The sequence below is a fragment of the Abramis brama genome (genome assembly GCF_963993115.1).
Source record: "Abramis brama genome assembly, chromosome: 22".
Taxonomy (NCBI): Eukaryota; Metazoa; Chordata; class Actinopteri; order Cypriniformes; family Leuciscidae; genus Abramis; species Abramis brama.
In genome coordinates, this window is record NC_139984.1 from 31,014,339 (window position 1) to 31,036,349 (window position 22,011).

At 36.7% G+C, this 22,011-nt stretch overlaps 1 protein-coding gene and 1 long non-coding RNA gene across 2 annotated transcripts in view; one reads left to right on the top strand and one right to left on the bottom strand.

The window, feature by feature from the left end:
- Window positions 1–22,011, bottom strand: part of LOC311072984 (uncharacterized protein) — a 1,552,487-nt gene that overhangs the window by 963,153 nt on the left and 567,323 nt on the right. The gene's annotated exons all lie outside the window — the stretch shown is intronic.
- Window positions 13,832–22,005, top strand: LOC311073000. Its single transcript, XR_014604088.1, has 3 exons — window positions 13,832–13,979; window positions 15,067–15,399; window positions 19,558–22,005. It is a non-coding gene; the product is annotated as an uncharacterized lncRNA (long non-coding RNA).

Below are 22,011 nucleotides of genomic sequence, written 5' to 3' on the forward strand. Positions count from 1 at the left end.
TGAACAAAAGCTTCTTCAGTCAGATCCACACATGATGATGCACCTCAGGATATACTTGCAGTCTTAATAAAAGAAGGGAAAGTAATGGATCTGAATTTGGTTATTTTTCAAAAACAGCCCTACTGATGTTTAGGCCCTACTTGACAGATCACACAAGCACAACTCTTCACTTAAAAGGATAGTTTACCCCAAAATAAAAATGTTGTCATCATTTACTCACCCTCAAATTGTATGAGTTTCTTTGCTGAACACAAAGAAGATAATTTGAAGAATGTTGGTAACCAGACAGGTGATAAACCCCATACATGTTTACAGTTTTTTTTTTTCTGTTAATGTCTGTGTTTCCCATTTAGTCTTCAATTGTGTAAAATAGTCTTAATTTGTAGGGAAGTCTTTGTATAAGGACGTCTTTGTAAGGAAGTCCCCATAATAGAGCACTTTCGGTCGGTTGTTTTGGGTTGTGGTTGGGAGGGGGGGGGGGGGGGGGGGTTCTCCCCATTCAGCGCACTGAAACTTCTTCCCCACAGAAGCGCACTGAAGGAGCACCACCGCAGACTTCTTTCGGACTCGTGCAGACTCGTATAAGACCGCGAGTGTGTTTAGGTGCTATTTGGGACGGGAAAGTCAATGCATCACATTCACTGCAGAAACTTTTGACTTAAACGCTTATTCATATTCATACAGCCGAACGGAAACCCTTTACACTTACAGTGAGGAAAATAAGTATTTGAACACCCTGTTATTTTGCAAGTTCTCCCACTTAGAAATCATGGAGGGGTCTGAAATTGTCATCGTAGGTGCATGTCCACTGTGAGAGACATAATCTAAAAAAAAAAATCCAGAAATCACAATGTATGATTTTTTAACTATTTATTTGTCTGATACAGCTGCAAATAAGTATTTGAACACCTGAGAAAATCCATGTTAATATTTGGTACAGTAGCCTTTGTTTGCAATTACAGAGGTCAAACGTTTCCTGTAGTTTTTCACCAGGTTTGCACACACTGCAGGAGGGATTTTGGCCCACTCCTCCACACAGATCTTCTCTAGATCAGTCAGGTTTCTGGGCTGTCGCTGAGAAACACAGAGTTTGAGCTCCCTCCAAAGATTCTCTATTGGGTTTAGGTCTGGAGACTGGCTAGGCCACGCCAGAACCTTGATATGCTTCTTACAGAGCCACTCCTTGGTTATCCTGGCTGTGTGCTTCGGGTCATTGTCATGTTGGAAGACCCAGCCTCGACCCATCTTCAATGCTCTAACTGAGGGAAGGAGGTTGTTCCCCAAAATCTCGCAATACATGGCCCCGGTCATCCTCTCCTTAATACAGTGCAGTCGCCCTGTCCCATGTGCAGAAAAACACCCCCAAAGCATGATGCTACCACCCCCATGCTTCACAGTAGGGATGGTGTTCTTGGGATGGTACTCATCATTCTTCTTCCTCCAAACACGTTTAGTGGAATTATGACCAAAAAGTTCTATTTTGGTCTCATCTGACCACATGACTTTCTCCCATGACTCCTCTGGATCATCCAAATGGTCATTGGCAAACTTAAGACGGGCCTTGACATGTGCTGGTTTAAGCAGGGGAACCTTCCGTGCCATGCATGATTTCAAACCATGACGTCTTAGTGTATTACCAACAGTAACCTTGGAAACGGTGGTCCCAGCTCTTTTCAGGTCATTGACCAGCTCCTCCTGTGTAGTTCTGGGCTGATTTCTCACCTTTCTTAGGATCATTGAGACCCCACGAGGTGAGATCTTGCATGGAGCCCCAGTCCGAGGGAGATTGACAGTCATGTTTAGCTCCTTCCATTTTCTAATGATTGCTCCAACAGTGGACCTTTTTTCACCAAGCTGCTTGGCAATTTCCCCGTAGCCCTTTCCAGCCTTGTGGAGGTGTACAATTTTGTCTCTAGTGTCTTTGGACAGCTCTTTGGTCTTGGCCATGTTAGTAGTTGGATTCTTACTGATTGTAAGGGGTGGACAGGTGTCTTTATGCAGCTAATGACCTCAAACAGGTGCATCTAATTTAGGATAATAAATGGAGTGGAGGTGGACATTTTAAAGGCAGACTAACAGGTCTTTGAGGGTCAGAATTCTAGCTGATAGACAGGTGTTCAAATACTTATTTGCAGCTGTATCATACAAATAAATAGTTAAAAAATCATATATTGTGATTTCTGGATTTTTTTTTTTAGATTATGTCTCTCACAGTGGACATGCACCTACGATGACAATTTCAGACCCCTCCATGATTTCCAAGTGGGAGAACTTGCAAAATAGCAGGGTGTTCAAATACTTATTTTCCTCACTGTATATCAGATCTAGCAATGCAGAACTCCAATACAGGTGAGTCATTCAGATATTCCATAGCCTATATTAATCTATTAAAACTTTACACAAAAATATGAATTAGAATAAATGTATACATAATGTGTGATATGATTAACAGATTTGCTCTTGTTTGACTGACATCTGATTTTGTAACTTTTTTAATGAACCAACGTTACTCACATAATTAGAAGAATACCTAATACGCTAATTATATAATACAAGAAAACCAAGCTACCAAAACTTACTGTCGTTTTTAATTATTGTCCATAAATTCAGTTGATTTCGAGTTTTTGTAAACACTTTACAATAAAGCTTTTATTTAATAACATTAGAAACCAAGCAATGGACTAATGAATACAGGATTTATTCATTTTAGTCCATGTTAATTTAAACATTTAACCTAATGATTTAGAAATTAAAATGAGTATTTTTATGATCTAACATTAACAAGGATTAATAAATGCTGTAATATATGTATATATTATTATATAGCTTATATATTGGCCATTGATACTTCATGCTTGCAAATAGATTAAATAACCTTAAATATCATAACTGTGTCAAGCAAAACGGACTGACAGTTGCATAGTATAGATGGCGCTATAATAACTATTAATCTGTCCATGTCCAGGCTCTTCAGTGTGGAGTGTTTGTCCATCAGTGTCCTGCTGTCTGTCTGCTCTCTGGAAGATGATGAGGACTTCTGTTTGTTCCTCTGAGGGTATGATTATTCTTTAAACAACATATTATTCATTTATTAACACATTCGCGCTCAAAACATGAGTTTAGTGTCATTTGTTTCTGAATGAAGATCTGCACTGAAATAATAGAGTGTGTTTAAGTTGATGTTCATCTTTTGTAGAAATGGATCAGTCTCTGGATGTTCCTCTCTCTGTAGAGGAGACCCGAGCAGAACCGGCCCAGAGTTCAGTGCGGCCATGCTCATTCACACACGAGGAAGAGTGTGTGTGAGCGATGATGATGATGAGCAGAATATGAACTAGATATTCACATGTTTCTTTTTGTATTAAATACTCTCTGTGATCACTTATTAAAAGAATGATTACAAAAAGCATGTTTCATTCCTTTTCATGTAGTTTCTTATTCCATGGCTCCATAGTTTTTTTTTTTGTTTGTTTGTTTTTTTCACAATAGAATTAAATGGTGGTAAAAATCTTCTTTTGTGTTCAGCAGAACAAAGACATTTATACAGGTTTGGAACAATTTGAGGGAGAGTAGAATTTTCCTTTATAGATGAACTGTCTCTTTAAAAGGATTGGCATCTCTCGTATCTCCACATGTAATGCTGCAGTGACTGAAAATAACAGTTTATTCAAAACCTAAAGCTCTTCTTTCGTGACCTTCTATCTACATTTCTGTACAGGATTGAAAGTAATTTGCAGAGAGATGTTGAAAACATCACAGTAAACACGAGATTGAAATCAAACTTCTTTTTTAATTTTATTTTTTACTGTAAGCATTTGTGGTTGTGAATATTACACAGTCAAAAAAAAAAAAGCTATAACTTGACCTTTGACCTATTTTAAAGCCATGATTGGTTGGTGTTTAGTAAAACAATGAGTGTTTGCACATGTGAGGAGAGTGTGTGAGGCTCTGATGATTAATGTGGTATTTTGATAGGTTGTGTTTAAAAAAGGAAATCAAGATACTTCCTGTTTTGTGTTGTTACATTAGAGAATTGTGTGGTGTGGTTTGCAAACAAGTGTTTTAGGGAATTGAAACCTGTGTAGAAGGCCAAGAATTAGACTATGATTTTGAAGATTTGCAGTGTGGTAATGTGTTTCAGATTCAGTGTGTGGTAATGTGTTTCAGATTCAGTGTGTGGTAATGTGTTTCAGATTCAGTGTGTGGTAATGTGTTTGAGTGTCAGGTTTCAGAATGCAAATGGTGATTCCTCGATCATCCTGCAAAGAAAAGAGACTCCGGCTGATCTCAGACTCTCTGCTGCTGTAAACACTCTCTCAACAGAAAACCTGCTATTTTGCATCAGCTGCGGATAGTTTGGACGTTTGGCGGATTGGTTTTACTTCACGGGATGAAAAACAGAACATTTTTGCTTTCTCTTTGTCACTTTGTCATCTTTTAATCATGCTCCACATTTCCTTAACTGAGGTACCAATTCCGTCTCTCTTTACTTCCCTTGTAACTTTCCTCGTTTCTGCTTGAGTTTTTTTGTATATTGTCGTATGTTACCTATTATGTGTTTTCTTCAGTATTTTAAATGTTTTCCTTTTCTTTCTGACTGATATTGAACGCTTCTCATTCCAGCATGGGAATATTTTCTCCTCCCTCTTTCCTTTACTTTTTGGGACACATTCTTTTACACATCCTTTTCTTTTACGTTTTTATCGAGGATTCCTCACTCATTACATCTTTGTATTTTTTCCCAGTTAGCTTTTTCAAACAAACTTCCACTTTCCTGTATTTCCTTGTTTTTCCTTTCCATCAGCTCTTCAACAACCTGACCATTTGTGTCTGTCATTATTCCTCCTCATAGACGTAAAGCTTACCAGTAAATATAGCCTACATTTCTAACTCAACTCATTTTAATTGAATGATAACATTTGCCCTCTTTAATACTGTTAAACTGAAAGTAGGAAGAAAACTATCCACAACTTACAACAACAGTGGAATTTGTGTGGAATTGCGTGTGAAAGTTCAGTTGGGTTCATTGCTACAACGTGTAACACTGGCGCACAGCGGTCTTATCGAGCATGAGTGAGTCACGTCAAGTTAAACCACAACCTTCCTGCTGTAAAACACACGCGCTCCTGCTGACATTAGTTCAGTAACAGTTACCGTGGTAACAGTTCACCGAGCAGTCAATGGGTTGGGTATTCAGACTTGTCGGGTGGGTTTTTTTTGTTTTTGTTTTCGATAAAAACGAATCAGCCAATAGAAAAGGAATGTTTCGTTGTGGGTTGGAAGTCGAAACATAAAAGCAAACGGGGATTCAACTTCGAGCTGACTTGAATATTTCTTGAGCAAAAGATGGAAACCATTGTCGCTGTCAACTTGGCACTTTTTTTCATAGGCACTTTTCAAACTACAGGGTGACCGGGAGCTTTGTCCCGCAAGTAATCCGTGTCCCGCATTTCAGTTATGTATAGGCCTAATATTTAAGTTTAAATATCGATATATTCTATTCCTACACTATGTAGCAGTATTTTCTTTGCAATAGGCTAAGGGTAAATAGTAGTTAGATGCTATTTATACAAATAAATAGTGGCAGATACTAAATGTAAAATGTACTATTTGCATCTCAGTTGTTGTATAAATGAAATGCAATAATAACAGAGTGTAAATTATTATTTATTAAAATGAATAAATGCATGCTGCCTTTATTAGGACCCTAACCTGTAGTGTTTCTTCTCGTGTAGTGCATTTATTAAACTACACACGCATAGAGATGAATCTCAGAACTAGATAGGCTATTTATTATTGAACACCAGCAGCGTGTGCCGCTCACCAGCCCGTGCATAGGCTATAGTTAGGCTAACACTCACTCCCGGTAAAAGGTGGCCCTCTAGTGGATCAATATAACCTACCACAAATGTATTTAACACTGCACCACAAAACCGATAAACACGTTATTATTAAACACACGTTAGACACTTTATTTCCACTTTTCGCATATTTACTTGATTTTTATTGAAAATAAATGTCTTTCCGAGCTGATATGTGATGGAAAAGGGAGTAGAGCGAGTTCGGCAAAAGGCTCCGACACGAGCTTTACCGCAACACTACCGCTGTCAATATCATCTTTCTGTCCTAAGTTCTGACTATCACAACCAGACGTCAGTGTGTGAAGAAGGGCTGAATTCGCTCTTAATGTGAAAAGAGTTACTGTCAAACATAGCACTGTCTTACTGTCCTCAAGAGCAATGAGCAGACTGTGCTCCCTGAGATAGACTGTTGATTTCTCGTAACCAAAATAAACGGTACTGTCAGTTTATTCCTCATTTTTCTAATACACTGGTTCTGATTTGAAGTTCTGGTTGTTGCTGGGTCGAAGATCGAGGCGATCGATGGACAGAATGTTACAATATCCTTCGGCATCGATGAAGTGGAGAAAGCAGATGAAGTGAGAATTACTTTTAAAGAACGCTCTCCCCACCCTCATCCGGAATGCAGAATCCCTGACAACATTCAAAAGACAGCTGAAAACCCATCTCTTCCGTGAGCACTTAACCGCATAAAAAAATAAAAATAAAAAAACCTTCCCTTTTCCTTTAAAACCTCACTTATCGGGCTTATGCTACTCTGAATAATGCCTGAACTTCGTATTTTGAGCACTTCTTGCGTTGGTTTTGCCTCTTCATGATGACTCGCTTAATTGACCCTTCGCTAAGCCCCGCCCTCCTTAGTTACTGTTGCTACGCCTGTCAAGCTTTTGCGCCTGGCACGTCTATTACAGTATGTATGCACTGGTTTCAGACATTCCTAAGGAGATAATTAGTCATTTTTAGCGGACAGGTAAAAAAATTGGAGAGAACAAGACTGCAGTATGCATTCGAGGGCTATATCCACGACATAATATGCAAACGATTAGAGAATAATTTAATCAAAATTGAAGCTAAAGTCTATAACGTTAGGTCTCAGCGCAAGCAGCAGCGCCTCATACGCTGACCATTCAAATGGGAAACACACAAATTGAGGAACAGCTTTGTGCATGCACAGCAGGGTAAGTGAAATGTGAAAATATTCTAATATTTATAAATCAAACAGCTTATCCATATGTATCGTGGAATAAACACAAGACATTAGCCTGACCACTTTGCAATGATAACATTCTCCCGCTTATATTTGTAGCGCGCCAGGCTAACGGGGAGAGCAGGGGCGAAAGTACCATTTTTCAGAAAATCATAATTTGAAAAGATGATGTGTTAGACAGAGATATATTTTTGCTGTGGTCAGTCACTCACAAGTGTGGTCTATCAATACCAGGTGGTATTTTGTAAAAATGTAGAAGGACTTCAGTATAATTTCACTTTGAACTTAAGACTGCTCATGTTACTTTCGACCCCGTCAGTAGGGACGAAAGTAACACACAGGTGGGTCAAAAGTAACACAACAATATACAAGCTAGATTTTTTGTGTTACTCTTGTTTTTTTGGGGGGTTTATTAGCCTAAATATACCTGAGTATATGACCTTGTTAACATGTAACTGCAAACATATTTTGGCCTTAATATTTGCAAAAAATTGTTAATTTACATTTTCATTTTAAATTTCAGTTTCATCAATGTTTCAAATAACCCAGCAGTACAAACTTGAATTGTTTAGAATATTTTTTTTTTATTGGCAATGTCAATCTATTTTATAAAATGTGTTTTCAACATGAACAATATGAAAATTAATTACATTACCATAATATAAATTCTCAACATAATGTAACAATAGTCATGTTTCCATCAAGCTGTTTTTATGCATAAATTTAAAATCTGCATAAAAACATCAGGATGGAAACCCTGCAAATTCATAGGTGGAGGTGGAAAAGCTATAAGGTATGGCTAAAACTTAAATGTGTTTAGGGTAAATGGAAACAGATTGAGTGAAAAAAATTGGTGACACAGAAATCAGCTGATTTAAATGTGAACGTGCTCTCATAAACATCTGGCTGAATAAGACCTCTATCTGTCGTACTGACCCTCACTCTTGCCATATTCTGTTGGTATAATATGACATAAACATGTTTTAATAAATGCTGCAACACAGAGAAAGTCACCACATTAGCAGCGCGACAAAAGAAACACTTTTTTTCACTATAGCGGGACAAAAGTAACAAGTGTTACTTTCGTCCCGACAGGAACTCCTGACATTTAAACCCGATTTACTTTTATTCTGAAAAACTCTGACAAGGCAAACTTCAGGATGTGTTACAGCACTTAATAACCTGTAGATTGATCATTACTGTGTGACATGAAACGAAAAACTAAACTTGTAATTAGAAAAAAAGTACCGCTTCAGTAATTTACTTATTGAACTCGAAAACTGCTTACCGGACCTAACCGCGGGAAACGATGATGAAATCACGTGATATTTGGCAGCTCCGTCAATGGTTGCGTACTAAACGTGCTGTCATAGGTTGAAATGCTAATATAGTCAGGGCTCTGAGAAAATCGCTTTGTTACTTTCGTCCCGCGTTACTTTCGCCCCGGTTCTCCCCCTGCTCACACGTCGTGGGTCACATAGTGTCTACTGTTATGAACTGATTAAGTTTGCATACCAAACTTTTCCTTGGAGATCTCCGGCAAGCCCCCTGATGTTCCCTCCTTTTACTAACTACCTTTTACTTTTACTAGAACTAACACCGGGAGAGTCGCGATCGGATTGGGGTAACGTTACTAGTTTGGCCGTCGATTAACAAAATGCTGAAATATATTTTTAAGTACCGTCAGTGCTCGAAGTGGGGCGGTACTCACCGGTACGCAGTACCGGCACTTCTGCATTTTACTTCAAACGTACCTGCACTTTTTCTTGCGTACCGCTACTTCTCGCATGTAGCCGGTACTCTACCACTGACAGAAAAAGCGTCAGTGTCATGCCCATTTCACATATACTCCGTTTGCAATGCGTATGCGGTGCGTTTTTTCCCCGCACCCATATTAACAGGTTAGAGCTTTCACACTGCACGCGGATGCGGTCCGGCAATGCGTTCCAGGAGCGGTGCGTATACAGCAGTGCAACGATCATTTCTGCACCGAGTCTATTTTCGCTGTGCTGCACGCGCTGAATTAAAGTGACAGCGCATGGTTCGTGGTCAAAATTAACACAGAATATGACATGAAAATATAATAATCTCACTATAAATGCATTTAATTAAATAAAATGTAGTAATCTCACCATAAATGTATTTTTGGACTTGCAGACTTGCAGAGTAGTTCCGTTTTCACACACACGCACACACACACACACACACACACACACACACACACACACACACACACACACACAGACATACACGACTTGTTTAAATACATTTATGTTACATTTAGTTGTTAATAAATATCAATAAATTGTTGTTGTACCAGCAATATCTCCAAGTTTTGTTTTTCTCTGTAGAAATCTCAAATGTCATGATTACTTGCCAATGCAAGAGAGTACCGGCACCTTTTTTCCCCCACTTCAAGCACTGAGTACCGTTAAATTATGTCAGTGAGCCTCCGTCTTGCCTTTAATCACACTGCTTGATCCACGAGCTGGACAATAACTTTATTCTAGAGCTGCTATAAAGCCAAAACACTTTACTTTTAATTTCCTATTATCAATGTAAAGCTGCTTTGGAACAATCTACATTGTTAAAAGCGCTATATAAATGAAGATGACGCCCGGCATTTCTCCCCTTGGGTTTTAGGTTTCGGGAAGGGAGCAAAATCCACCACCCCGTCCAAAATTTTAGGATACCGGGTATCAGATTTGCACAATCCATACGCACAACGCGGCATGTTTCCCTCTCGCTCGAAAGCTTGCCAGACCTCCCGAAACTAGTTACGGTTGCTAAGCCACGATTGGCCTGTGGCGGTTTTCGGGCGTGGCTTAGCGAAGGGTCAATTTAGTCCTAATTTGTAAGTCGCTTTGGATAAAAGCGTCTGCTAAATGACAGTACTGTTATTCCTCTGGTTATTGTCGTCTCGGGGGGCGTTTACTTCTGGAAACTCAAGAGGGCAAGTATTAGGCTACTTACATTTATTATTTTATTTATGGATATGAGCAGCGCTGCAGTTCTAATAATCTGAGTCTGTATTCCTATTGATTTAGAAATTAAAATTAGTATTTTTATTATGTAACATTAACAATGATTAATAAATGCTTTAATATATGTATATAGCTTATATATTGGCCATTGATAATTCATGTTTGCAAATAGATTAAATAACCTTAAGTATCATAACTGTCAAGCAAAACTGACAGACAGGTTCAGTTGCATAGTATACTGTAGATGGCGCTATAATAACTATATTAATGGTTTAACTCTCCATGCTCTTCAGTGTGGAGTGTTTGTCCATCATTGTGCTGCTGTCTGTCTGCTCTCTGGAAGATGATGAGGACTTCTGTATGTTCCTCTGAGGGTATGATTATTCTTTAAACAACATATTATTCATTTATTAACACACTCGCAGTCAAAACATGAGTTTAGTGTCATTTGTTTCTGAATGAAGATCTGCACTGACATAATAGAGTGTGTTTAAGTTGATGTTCATCTTTTGTAGAAATGCATCAGTCTCTGGATGTTCCTCTCTCTGTAGAGGAGACCCGAGCAGAACCGGCCCAGAGTTCAGTGCGGCCATGCTCATTCACACACGAGGAAGAGTGATGATGATGATGATGATGAAGAGCAGCAGGACCATTTTAATTCACAATTGTATTGATTTCCAGTTAAATAGTTTGTGATTCAAAATAAAGCACTTACCAAAAAAAGCTGAAATATTTTATTTATCTATGAGATTCAATATCTAATGATCTGATTCATGACTTTCTGCGACTGTCTGTCCGTTTTCGTCTGAGTTGTTTGCCAGTTACAGTTACAATATTTAATGGTATTTAATGTATTTACAAACATGAACTAACCGTGAACAACAGCATTTATTAATCCTTGTTAATGTAGCCTAAGGCCTAATGGAAATAATCATGTTAATTTCTGAATCATATATGTTGACATTAACATTGATTAAAGGGATAGTTCGCCCAAAAATGAAAATTCGGTCATCATTTACTCAAGTCAAGTCAAGTCATCTTCATTTATATAGCGCTTTTAACAATGTAGATTGTCTCAAAGCAGCTTTACAGAGATAAATGTATAATTTAACGTAAGATTGTTTTGGCTTTATAGCGGTTCTTTAATAAAGTTATTTTCCAGCTAAAGTTAGTTTTGATTGATTCGCTTCCGTCGCAACGATCATTTGTTTTTAAATTAGGGCCGCCAAGACGACACCATTCTCTCTACACAGACTTTAAACGCGAACCTGTGAGAAACGCTGATGGCGTTCAGATGCGCATTAAGAACGGGTTCTATAGTTATGTGCGTTGATGTGTGCAGGTTTGGAATTCCCTAAAAACCAAGCCTAAACAAATTACTGGTGTTTTCCTTACTCACCCTCAAGTTGTTTCAAACCTGTATGAATTTCTTTTTTCTGCTGAACACAAAAGAAGATATTTTGAAAAATGGCGGTAACTAAACAGTTGATGGACCCCATTAACTTCCATAGTAGAAAAAAAGGTACTATGGAAGCCAGTCAATGGGGTCCATCAACTGTTTAGTTACCGCCATTTTTCAAAATATCTTCTTTTGTGTTCAGCAACAACTTGAGGGTGAGTAAATGATGACAGAATTTTCATTTTTGGGCGAACTATCCCTTTATATTGGCTATGGACAGTATATTTCGATTTCCTAGGTAATGAAAGCATAGCCTATATCCTGAAATCCCTCTGAATTTTTATTTTCATCTTGTGTGTAAACAAAATGATTAAATAATTTTGCACCATGGCTTTATCATATGTTCACTTCAGATCTACCGAAAATATATGCAAAATCATGCAGGCCTATTAATGAGATAATGCCTAATTTGCATAATTAAACAAACACATTTCTAAAACTTGTAATACATTTTTATATACTTGTGTAAGTAATCAACTGAGGAAGTTTCATGGTGATATTTATTATTTTAAAATTCTACCCTATTAACCTGTGTCTCGCCTTAAGCGTTCAAATCGCAAGTTCCTGTGGATGTGATGGACTGACAAGAACAGAAGCGATCCAGTGAGTCAGTTGCAGAGCATAAGAATGAGTCATGAAAACTAAAGTCTGAGTCATGATAAGGCCCTTACGTTCCGCTGACTGCAAACAAGTTCAACATTTTATCTCTCAAGCTTCCCTCACACACACAATCTTTCATTCATATTCACAATGAAGAAGTAAAGGGCGTTGCAAAATATACGGTGTCCAAAGAGTTGAGTAACAAAACAGAGGCGGAGTTGTACACTTCAAGGGTGTGTTTGTGTGTGAGCTCCCCAGTTATCTTACATTGCTAAATTTAGTAATGATGCTGATATTCTTTGCTTATTATATAAAGATCAAGACATCTTTACCACTCTGAAATAGAGTGTGGTTTGATGCCCACTGCCATATTGTGAATGGATCGAGTATCATCTCCTCAGTTTTCATCACAAAGTCAATTTGAGATCACAGCACTGTACATATTCATAACCTTCCAATCACACGGGGTTTCATATAAATATTATGTTATTTTTTTCTTCCCCCCCCCCTTTTCTTTCCTCTTTCTATGGTGTTATGTTATTTTTTCATTTTACTATTTGTTTTATGTGATGCAGTGGCTTTTGACCCCAAGACAAATTTCCACCTAAACCTTTACTTTTGTAACCGTAGACGGGTTATTATTAAATTATGAATAATAATAAAGGAATAAAATAATTAAAGGATAATTAAATGATTAAAAATAATTTAAGGGGATAAATAAGAATAGTAAAAGAAGTTCTTTTAGTTATGAAGTAGGCTAAATTTGAAAATAGTATTTTATTTTAAAATGTGCAATATCTATGTCGAAAACACAAACGTTTCGTGTCTCGTCACATTCAGTTATGAATTAGCTACAAGAATCATAATATGAATAGCATATTTTCAATTCAGAACTGCGTAATTTCATAAAACGTTGAGTAGCGTAGGCCTGTTTGCATCACGCTCGAAGAATGCAACTTTTTATCAACAGTTCGTTCACTGATAACTTTGTATCATGCTGAATCTAATATGCTTCCCTCAGCATATAGACATTTCGTGTGAATATAAACGGTTCACTTCTGCCCAAGATCGTCATGGCCGTTTGAATAAGACAATGTAAATCGCAAGCTCAGATTTCAACTTGTTCCGCAAAGGCAGACGCAACAAAATATTCATATTTTTAAGAGCGTTGATCCACAGCAGCACAAGCAAACGAATTATCGTAAAGATTTTTTTTTTTAGCTCATGGAACAAGACAAGGTATAGAAACATATAAAAAATAATAGAAAAAAAAGTAGCCTAACTCAAATGGAAGCAATGGCTTCTGGAGATGGCAAGGCCAAAATAACAAACAAAAAGCAATCTAACTGGGGAATTTAAACCTCTAACTAAACTACCAAAGAACAGAAAATAATTAATAACAGTAACTTAAACTGAAAAGAGTAAATGTTAGAGACACTCACATTTATAAAATAAAAATTCAATCTTTGTAGAAACCGAGTGCACAAGTTGTCAACATGAATATGCCATGTCAGAGAACGTATAGGCCACTAGGCTTTCTTTCTGAAGAACTATCACTGATGTTTCTCACTTATTGTTTGTTGTTCCTGGTTTCAATGAGCTCTTAAAAAAGCGAATGATGGGAAGATACGCGGTCTGGCACCGCCCAGTGAAACCGTCACCTCCAGAACGGTGTCCACCGATTGGCTGTACAGTGAGACACTTAAAAGTGCACCAATCAGGGGTGCGTTTCTAAAAGCCAACTATGCGTTACATTTCACAGAATTACCAAGGGGAAGGAGGTTAGCAAAAGCTTTTATTCGTCTGGCGCCATGATTCAGCTTATTCGACTATTGTTCTTTTCTCTTTGGCAATCTTCATTTTCACAAGTAAGTAAACGATTTTAACATTAGACAGTAGCCTACTAAATATGAGTTGTTTTAGCATACACAATAAATATTAGGCTACATAATAAAAATAAATATATTTGCCGCTATCTTGATATTTGTAATTGTGTTTATAATTAGAATTGTAATTCATAATGACACAAGAAAAAATAATTGGAGTAACATTAATGATATATTTTTGTTGCGTATGTGCCTGCTAGTGTTGCCAAATTGCGCGGAATTATAGGCTACTTATAGTCTACTTTTTTGACATATTGCATATTTGACTGAAATGTTTGTATTGAAATACTCTAAATACCCTATTTATATTCTACCAATGATTAAACTGTGCTCAATGATACAGTATAAAGATTTTTGTGAGGCTTTGGCACTTGTAGGAAGCTTTGAGCTCCTTTATGAAAATAGCCTACTTTTTGATTAGTTACAGTGATTTAAAATAGGCTACCAGAGGTGCGGTTAGTAAGAATATAGTAGCCATTTGTAACAATTAATGATGATGAAGGCTCATGATCGCAAAAGGTAGACAGAATGAGGAGGGTTTTAGGTGTGGCGTTGAATGCTTTGGATCTTCGGGTTGAGAAATGAGCAAGAGTGCGGAAGTAGAAGTACAGAGCGCATTTAGGCCACGCCCACACACACCGTGACATCGAAAACCCAAGATAGAAAACCCCACACACCCAGCCAGGAATGACGTTTGTGACACAGTCTTTGTTACTGCCTATTTTTTACAGTCTATGGTTAGCCTACTCAGTGCACAGTGTTACTGCAGAGAGCGCGATCACGAACAGGCAGTCTGTTGAATCAAACCAACTAAAAGCACACGACAACCCGCTACATTACATATTTTGGATACATTTTTGGAGATTCTGCACAGTTTTGTTAAATATGAAATTAAATTCCCCTGTCTTCGTGTTAGTTCACTTAGTGTTGGTCTCAGGTTGGTAGAGAGTTGGGGTTACTGGGCGAATGCTTGTTTTTATTTAACTGTAAAATGAATGTAAATTAATGTCAGTCCTCGTTGTTCTAAAGCATTGATTGACATCCTAAACACTTTCTTTCTGTTTAACAGGCGATGCTTTACTTGCTGATGGGTCGAAGTTCGAGGCAAACCATGGAGAAAACGTTACACTTCTATTCCCAATGGATAAAGCGGAGAAAGCCGATAGACTGAGGATCATTTTTAAAGAAGAAACTACGAAAAACTTATCTTTGATCGCACAGAAGTGTGTCCCTCATGAAGGATGTGCTGTTGTGGACACATCTGGGCTCTCAGTGCGAGTTGGAGGAGAATGCGTGCGCGTAACCATTCACAACGTGGACATCTCCAGATCTGGACTCTATAAAGCACAAGCTTTCTTTGGAAAGGACGTGTGTGAGGTGAAAGCTACACTTGCTGTCAACAGTGAGTATATTTACAATAACGTTTTTTTGCATGTAATGTACTAACTAGAACAATATACTCTCAAAAGTTTGGAAATATTACTTTAAATAAATCTCTTATGCACATCAAGCCTGATATTCATTTGATCTCAAATACAGAAAAAAACAGTAATATTGCAAAATATTATTACAATTTAAAATAATGGTTTTCTATGTGAATATAAAATGTATATATCAGCATAATTACTCCAGTCTTCAGTGTCACATGATCCTTCAGAAATCATTCTAATATGATGATTTATCAATTTATCAACAGTTGTGCTGCTTAATATATTTTTTTTTTGGAACCTGTGATAGTTTTTTTTAGGATTCTTTGATGAATAAAGAGTAAATAAAACAGCATTTTATTTAAAATAGAAATTCTTTGTAACAATATATTCACTTCTGTTCAAAAGTTTGTGGTCAGCTAATTTTTTAAAAAGGAAATAATATTTTTATTCAGCAAGGAAGGATGTGTTATATTGATAAAGTGATAGTGAAGATTTATATTGTTAGAAAATATTTATATTTTGAATAAATGCCATCAGTGAATCCTGAAAAAAGTACCACAGGTTCCAAAAAAAAATATTAATCAGCACAACTGAGTCCAACATTGACAATAATCCTTGTATGGGCATGTTAATAATCCTTGTATGGGCATGTGTTTCCTTTTCTTTAAACGTTGTCATGTATTGTGTGTCCAGTAGGCTTCACTCTTGGGTAATTGTCACTGAATAACCTGAAATCTTCCCTCGGGTGTTGGCTGGAGAGAAGGTGCACAGTTTTTCACACAGCACAGGGACTGAAACTGGATTCATTGACTGTTTATTTGGATTTTTGGTTACTTGAAAGCAAGACTATCACAGTCAAATAAATCTACAGCAACTGTAACGATGTTGCTAAATGTAGATCTGCAATAGAACATCAGTGTTGCTGATAAATCAAGCGAGTTTTTAGAGGAAGAGGGCAATGTGTCAGTGCTTAGCAGTAAGAAAACATTTCCTAATAACTAAATGGAATATAACAAATAGAAGTTAAAGAATATATAAATGAATACGGCTCACTTGTGGACGTTTCAGTAAATAATAATCGAGGTGTGTACGTCCATTAACAAGCACCGTCCAGCCAGTAATGACTGATGAAAATTCAGCTTTGCATCAGAGAAATAAATTATATGTTAAAATGGAAACCCATTATTTTAAATTAATAATGTTTTAATTTTAATTTAAATTAATAATGTTTACCCCCCCCCCTGTTTTTTTATCAATTAAATACAGGCTTGACGAACGTAAGAGAATTTTGTTTTAAACAAAAAAGTAAGGTTTCGAAACTTTTGACCGATGTTCATGGTCATGGTTATACACAGTAACAAGCAAATGCTTTTTGAAAGATCTTCTGTTGAAAACAATTAAAAGTGATAACATTCGGGTAATCTATCTCCCGATTTGATATTATCACGATACTTGGGTGCCGATAATATATGAATTGCGATTTTTTTTTTTTTTTTTTTTTTTTTTAAGAATTGCTATTCCACAAGTATTGTGTTTCCATATTTCGATTTTAACACCATGGGGAAAAGTTAAATCATAGACTTTCTGTCCATGATGAGTCATATTTACAAAAACAATTCATCACATTTATCTGACTTATTTTAGAAGCATCATACAGTAGGCTACTACATTCTTTTTAATAAATGATTCAATAACAAATACATTTTTTAACAGTCATTGTCAATGTAACAATTACAGTATTGTAGATCGAATTCCAGTAATCGATGAAACAATGTAGCTTAGACTATTCGATATTTTAAGCGCCAAGTTTTTATCAAAAGCTGATTAACTCTATTTTAGAGATCAGTGTTTATTTGAACTTTAAACTTTTATCCCAGTACTTCTATTATAATTTGAACTATTGTATCACCAGGGACGGACTGACAATTAGCGTTCTGGAAAAGTCCAGAACGGCCGTCCAACCGAGGGCCGTCGGCACACAAAAAAAGTGTAATAAAGCAGTAGGCTAGGCTATGAACAGCCAACAGCAGGGGCACTAATACGATCACTTATATATGCTAGGCTACGTGTAAAAAAAAAAAAAAAAAAAAAAAAAAAAAAAACACCTGAGGAAGAAGAGTCGGCCTACTAGCCACTGACAGAAAGTTCGTTTTATAAGGTTTACTGCACTTTTAAATTTGCTTACATTATATTTTGAATACATTATACTACATAATGTAAGTATAATTTATTCCAATATAATGTGAGCAAATTATATAGTTACATTATATTAAGTTATAGTAGGCTATAGGCCCTATTGCAGTGGTCTCCATCGTGGTTGCCCGCTAAACACATTCTATAAATAGCCCAAACTTGTCAATAGCGATCCACTGAGGGCTCCAGACCTCGAAATGGTATAATTTTGTGCCGGTGCAACTAAACATTTGCACTTTTGCCTCTACAAAATTACCCAACTCTCTTTGATTATACGCTGTCATTTGCGTTGCGTATGAGAAACATCAAATGACAAACGCTCAAAAAGCGGAACAAAACTTTGATCTGAGCAGCGCGGAGCATTATCAGCTCGCCCCAAAAAACAGCGATCGCGGCCGAAGCAGATCTCGATCACGATCTCGATCACGCCGACATTATTACACAGAGCTGCACGATCCACCGAGAAGCATTTAAATTCAGCGCAGAATCCTCTATCTCTATTATAAAACAGCGCTTATATTCTTAACACATTGAAGCAAAAAACAGGCAAAACATTGTTCCAAGAACAAACCAGTTAGAAGACATTTCACTCCACAACTGAATTAACTTTAGTAAAACAAACTTTTTTGGCAGATGTGCCTGATATAATCGTATTAAAAATGCTGTTATATTAATATAGTCATGTATAAATGTAGGCTATTAAATGTAATGCAGTAATGTTTTTGTTTAGAAGTTATGACAGTTTATTTATTTATTTTTGCATTTTATATTTATACTAAATGTTTGGGCTACTGTTTTTGATAACACATAGGTTACAATAGGTTTATAGAAAATCAACAACAAAAAAAGTCAATACTTTCATAAGTTTTCAGGAATTGTTGATTTTTTTTTAAAACGCTTGTAAGTCTGAACCAGAATACCAAGATATTTTATTGTTTCGCATATGATGGTGTAAAGTAAAAAAAGCACCACCATGTTATGTATAATAAATATTTTTGAGTATAACAAACAAAAATCCCTTCTAGATTATTTTATCCCTTGAGGTAGCCCTCGCACACACAGTTTCTGTAGCAGTGACATTTCATTAGGCTATTTGTATTTTTATGGTATTGTACATTTTTAGTTTTTATTTGAATGCTGAGGCTTCATTAATAAACTCAACCCCAATTATCATCATTGGTTTTGAGATGTTACTTGCTGTTAATATCTTGTCTGATAGGCTACAGTATTGTGGCATAGTTTCAGGACATCCTGTCTAGTGTCTGTCGCACACGGCTAGAGGCGAATGGCCGGATGATGGGCCTATTTGGGAGAAAGTCCAGGGCTGTTTTTTAGCCCCAGTCCGTCCCTGCGTATCACAGAAATAATGAAATTATGCGGTTGAAAAGACTGCTGTTTCATGACAACTCTCTCCGGGTCAGCGCCAACACAGCTTTGAATTATGCAATATGATTTTGTCAAAGGTTTAATAAACAGAGGAATTGAAAGTTCGCGTGGGTGTTTGAATAGAGTTCACAGTCTTTTAAAGATGAAACGTGAAGATACTGTCTGTCTCATCTCTCGCGCCCACGTCACTCAACACTCATAATGACACATTTTATTCTGTTGAAACAAAAGTGGCTAACTTCTGTCAACATCATCTAAAGCAAGGCCAACAATAAAGCAATTTCATTTGAATTAATATCGATTATGTAATGAAAAAAAATCGATTTTATACCTAGGTAGGTGAACTGATTTTTTTCTCCCTTCCCTAATAATTAGATGATTTAATGATTTGTAAAAGAAGAAAATTGCATAATTTCTGCAAACACACAGATCCTTTATCGATTTAAAGAAAGAGTAAAGGCTTGACTTTTGGCAGATTGTGAGAAGTTTGTGGTTTTGGTTTTACGGTTTATGATTCTCTTATTCATTTCTGTTCCTGTTGTCTCTTACAGAAGCTCCAGTTTCCTCCAGTCCAGCTCCTCCACACTCCTCCTCCAGCCCAACACCTCTCAGCTCCTCTGACCTACACTGGCTTTATGCTTTAATTCCAGTCTTCTTCATCATCATCATCTTGTTTTTTTGCTGCTTCTGTAGAAGGAGAAAGGCAAGTAGCCTATTAGTTACATTTATTCTTTTATCAATGGATATGAGCATTACTGCGTTTCGCTCCTACACTCAAAAAAATGACTCTTTGGTTGAACATGATTTAATCGTGGACAGTGGTTCCACGTGATTGATTCAAGTTATTCGAGCACAGCTTAATCAGGTTATTTGGACAAGACTGAATCAAGTTATTTGGACATGATTAAATCAAGTTTTTTGGACACGACTGAATCAGGTTATTTGGACAACTTTGAATCAAGTTATTTGGACATGATTAAATCAAGTTATTTGGACGAGTCTTATTTTAATTGAGTTTACTCACTTCGCTTAAGTTTATCCAACATGAAGTAAGTTAAGTTTAAAGCTTTATTGATCCCCATGGGGCAATTAATTTAAGCTTACATGGTGCCTCACATAAAACACTTAACATCTACATATACACATTTAACACATAGAACATAAAAAAAAAAAATGAAAATAAAATACAATCACCTGCGTGTGTTACATAACCGTATTGCTTCAGGCACAAAAGTAAATTTATAACGATTTGTAGAGCATTTAATTGCTCTTAAACGTCGCCCCAGGGGCATCCACTCAAAGTCCAAGTACAGCGGGTAAGTACTACCTCCTAATATTTTGTGTGCCATCCTCAGCACCTGCTGTTCATAATAGGAAGTAAGGCTTCTTAAGGGAACACCCATGATTTTAGAGCACGTGCTGACAATACCCTGCAAACGATTTTTGTTTTTTATAGACAATGATGAAAACCAGCAAATAAAAGAAAAAGAAAGAATACTTTCAACAAATGAATTATAAAATGACTTAAGAACAACTCTCTGTACATTAAAGGAATTTAGCTTTCTCAGCACAAACAATTTTTGATGTGACTTTTTAATAATTACCTCAGAATTCTGATCAAACTTTAACTTGTTGTCAAAGACCGTGCCCAGGTACTTATATTGTTCTACTTCCTCCACATGTGTACCATTAATGACTATCGGTTGAAGTGCTAATGTCCTCCTGCTAAAATTAATAATCATCTCTTTAGTTTTTGAGACATTCAGATCTAGCTTCATATTACTGCACCAAGAGATGAAATTACTCAAAACAGAACCATATTCCTGATCTGAATGTGAAAGCAAGGAGAGCAACACAGTATCATCTGCATATTTTACCAAGTAACTGTTATCTTGCAAACTCTGACAGTCATTTGTATATAATATAAACAAAATAGGAGAGAGCACACACCCTTGTGGGGTACCTGTGGAGATATTTACAATATCTGATAACACCTCATTAATCCTAACCCTCTGTTGTCTGTCTGATAAAAAGTTCATGATCCATAAAACTAATCCATGATCAAAATTAAACTGACTGATAAGTTTTTGCCCCAACGTAACAGGTTGCAAAAGATTAAATGCAGATGAAAAATCTACAAACAAAAGCCGTGCAAAAGCTCCGCTGTTTTCCAGATGACGACTGAGAGTATTTATCAAAAACAGTTTTGCATCATCTACGCCTCTTCCAGCGCGATATGCAAACTGCAGCGGATCTAAAAGTGGTCCAGCTACTGTCATTATGTACCTCTTCATCTCTTTTTCAAAAATCTTCATAACTAAGGAGGTCAAGGCGATTGGACGGTAGTCGTTCAAAGAATTTGGTTTAGTTTTTTTAGGTATTGGTACAATGATTGAACTTTTCCTCAAATCAGGTACCAACCCTTGATCTAAAGAGGACTGAAAAAGTAACTGGAGAACTTCACTGAGCTGGTCAGTGCAGTATCTCAGTGTTCTACTACATATACCGTCTGGACCTGGGGCCTTGTTAAGCGGTGTGGCCTTCAGCTGTCTTGATATATTAGATAAATTAATTTTAAAATTATTAGAAATACTCAAGGTCTTTTTAAAAATAGTTATCTCATCAGTGACAGAGGATGTATCCAAACGAGAGAAAAGGTCATTAAACTCTTTAGATAGAATTAAATCATTGTCAGTATTTCCAATTGGTATATGTTGCTTTGGTACTAATGTACTCACTGCAGCCATACTCTTAATTCCTTTCCAGGCAGCTTTAAGATTACCTTGCATGAACACATCCTCAATCTTATTTTTATAATTATTTTTAGCGATTTTAATTGCTCTTTTAACTTCCCTATTTATCTGTTTTTTCTCCTCATTGGTCCCCCCAAGAAATATTCTCTTCTTCTCGTTCAATATACATTTTAACTCCTTCGTGATCCAAGGTTTATTATTAAGATACAGAGTGATCTTTTTCGTAGGTATAACAGAATCAACACAGAAAGT